This window comes from Limulus polyphemus, unplaced genomic scaffold (genome assembly GCF_000517525.1).
Source record: "Limulus polyphemus unplaced genomic scaffold, Limulus_polyphemus-2.1.2 Scaffold3514, whole genome shotgun sequence".
Taxonomy (NCBI): Eukaryota; Metazoa; Arthropoda; class Merostomata; order Xiphosura; family Limulidae; genus Limulus; species Limulus polyphemus.
This window is the reverse complement of record NW_013669124.1, coordinates 58,750-62,535: the sequence shown is the minus strand read 5'-3', so window position 1 is coordinate 62,535 and position 3,786 is coordinate 58,750. Positions and strand designations below refer to the sequence as shown.

At 35.3% G+C, this 3,786-nt stretch overlaps 1 protein-coding gene across 9 annotated transcripts in view; it reads right to left on the bottom strand.

Annotated features, from left to right (window-relative positions):
• LOC106469492 (zinc finger protein OZF-like) overlaps window positions 1-3,786 on the bottom strand; it is a 105,415-nt gene that overhangs the window by 43,423 nt on the left and 58,206 nt on the right. The gene's annotated exons all lie outside the window — the stretch shown is intronic.

The following is a 3,786-nucleotide window of genomic DNA, read 5'->3' as shown; positions in this document are numbered from 1 at the left end:
ATTATGGTTTAACACAGTCAATTAAAAAAAACATTAAAAAGGTATATATATATACACACACCAAAACAAATCAAGACTGAATGGTAAATACATCCCTTGAATGAAGGTTTTATTTTAAAGATACGTCTCTGTAGATTAGATTACAGCTTGGATGATACATAACAGATTATAACAAACAATGATTACAGTATTTACACACATTCAGGATCGTTACAGTAGTTAAAACATGAAGTTGATTGGTTGGTAGAATAAAAACAACTAAACACATCCAACAGGAATACTTAGAAGGAGAAATGTGAAAAACATGCAAAAGAAATACTTGTTGAATGGCATTATTGGTATTTGCTAATTAATTAACCAACTGACAACCCAAGTTACAAAGCACAAAAACAGATGTTGCCATAAATATAACTTTAAGGTAATCTGGACATTTACTTTTGAGTGAATGACTCACTCATGTTGACTAAATACCCCCACCATAAAATAGCGTAGCAATAAATCCATCATATTATGTATAATTATCACTAAACTAAATTTGGAATGGTGGTGGGGGGATACAGAATTTTATCTACACTTAAGTATGGTACACTAGTATTTAAAGTAGTATGATACACTAGTATTTAAAGCTGCTGTTTATAATTCTATTAACTAGAAACTGTAATCAAACAGAAAGTATTATCTGTATTTATCTATCAATTATAACTTCCGATACAGTACCTTACCTCCACTGACAGATATAGCTAGAATCCCACAATGAATAGGTAGAGGGACCGGTGTAAGGGAAAGAAAGAAGCGCCCTTCAAAAGCGTTCAAGGAACACCCAAAAAGATCCACGCAGTAGGGGATTCCATAAGTTTTACTGCACCACATTTGTACCAGGTATATTCTACACCCAGTGTGGAAAAAGATGTTGCAAACTTGGGCAGAAAATGTGAGGAGCACCTCCAAAAGGGGAGAAAATAATGGTTTGATAGGGATCTGAACTACATGATATTGGAATCTCACTCCCTTGGAAGATAGTCATGTGGGTAAGAGTAGAAGGATGTATCCAAAGGAGTAGAGTGGATAGGGTACAACAGACTATACACAACAAGTCAACTGCATTCAAAACCAAGCCACTAGGAGCTGACATCCATGTCGAGGCAGGATGAGGATCATACCATCAGTAAGTCAAATATAATCCAAAAACCCAGCCACCAGGAACCAACATCCATGTGGGGGTAGAAAAGAGGATTATACTGTTGGAAAGTCAAATATAATCCAAAACCCAGCCACCAGGAACCAACATCCATGTGGGGGTAGAAAGAGGATTATACTGTTGGAAAGTCAACTACAATCCAAAACCTGGCCACCACAAACCAACATCCATGTGGGGGTAGGAAAGAGGATTATACTGTTGGAAAGTCAACTACAATCCAAAACCCAGCCACCAGGAACCAACATCCATGTGGGGGTAGGAAAGAGGATCATACTGTTGGAAAGTCAACTACAATCCAAAACCTGGCCACTGGGAACTAACATGCATGCATGGGTAGGAAATAGGATCATGCCAAGAACTGTTAGAAATTCATCCAAGCCAGTCATTATCTTTCCCATGGGAACGAAGCTTGAACTAACAGAGAAATTCACAATTCTCCATTCAGAAAATAATGTTATATAATACACCATTCGACAGATGAAAACCTTGGCTTTCTATTAGTTATACATAATATAAAATTAAACGTAAGAGAAAACTATTAAGAAATCCTAAAACAGAGGATGTGACAAGAGGTCTGATTTTTTATTTGATGGATCTGTAACCAAACAAAATTATGGTGTATCTAAGCAATGACGATTTTATAGGGGGTAATTTACATGAAATTTTGTACTTATTGGCGAGGTGGTGAATAAAATAGAGAAGAGGGGATGCCTAGAGAAAATGTGCAATATTTCTCACACTAGGGGAAATTCAGGATTTTTTAAATATTGCCTTATAAAATTAAGAACTTAAAACCCATATATTATCAAAATATGGATTATTAGCTATGATTTTATGCTATACTAATTAGTATAATACAAACAAAAAGTAGTTTAATATAATTTTGAATGTAAGTCACTAAAATCTCATGACATGCTCAGTAAATTATGACTAGGCAGAAGGAGTTAATCCATCATTACACACATTGAGGACACACCAATAGAATGTACAACCTGGTATGGACAGTGAAATATATACATATCTAGTGTCTAGCAGAAAAAACATCTCAACATATCTGTGGTGGTGGGACCAGTGTAATTGGATCAATTCCCTTCAGTAAAAGCAAATGAAGAAGAAATCCCATGCAATGCGACACCTTATTTTGGGGGTTTACTACAGGGGTAACACTCATGTGAGACTGCTTCCATTTCATGCAGAGTATACTCTTTACCCAGATGGAAGCATAAAAGGAGGAAGGCAAAATGAGTCAATGTGTTGCAGGAACAGGAAGAAAAACACGACCTACAAGATATTTGCACATAATAGTTCGAATGGATACAAGGTGCAGTGTCGCTAGGGCAATGTTGAGACTGTATGTGGAAAGGGTCATGACGGGTCATGGGTGAAAAGCCATATCATGTCGGTTGTTGACTCACATTCAAAAATTTTATTGAACTACTATTTCTTAAGTTTATGTCAATAAATCTGGTATCAAACTGTAGATTATAATTCAAATTTTAGTAGTATATTGTTACGTCTCCGTTTGTTAATTAACTTTCCGTAACTTCGTTCCGACGAAACTTTAGCGACACAAGTCCTTACTTAATAAAACTGGTTTATTCTTTCTGAATATAACTTTACGATACACTTGTTTTCAACAGTCGCTCTATAACAAACGCTATAACAACGAACGTCAACAATACTTCTGACTGCAGTTCAATTACTCACTACCTACACACACATTATTGTCCCCTCACATTGTGAGCATCTTATTTATATACCAGAAAAACATATATCTAGTAAATGCTAGGGCATTCACGAAGAAACAAGATACTTCTAGAAAATAGGTGGCGTGACAATAGTCACGTGACCTCGCTGAAGCAACACTGCCCCCTCCTTAGTATTGTTCGGGACGAACAATAACCACATACAATAAACCAATAACAATTAATAGTCATGTGACCTCGCTGACGCAACAATATGTTACTCAATTTCTAAACTTAAAAGCAAATATCAAAAAATACACAGATAAACATCGATTTATGTGTGTCACGTGATATGTTGAATGCAGCACTGGTTGAAATTAGATGTTTTTGAAGTAAAAATACTAAGTCTATAGTTTTGTACAAATTAGAAACTCAAATTACTGATATTGACAAGCTAGAATATAAAATAAGAGCCTCTTATCTTTTCAGTTTGCTAAGATATTGCTAATGTAATAAATGAAACACAGTGGCACCCTGCCCACCTATTTTCAATTTTGGAAATGCTCCCTTATGCACACTTACTTCTATATATGACATGAATAACGAATCGGAAGCTCAGAATGTCGCCCTAGTGGCTTTCTCAGCCACTTTAATGGGCTTGGTGCCATTTCTTTCTTTTGAACCAATATTTCAATGAGGTGTCTTTAGTCTGCTCAAAATTTCATATTTTTTACACTAAAATACATCTTGGTTACTAAGCTTGATAAATTATAGAGGAATTCTATGGTATTGATGTAGTAATTTGATTTTTTTAGTTATTCAAACATATATATATAAAACCTTAAAAAAATATTTTGTTTCATATCCTCCACGTGCAAATCTTTTAAAGGCTTAGGAACCTAC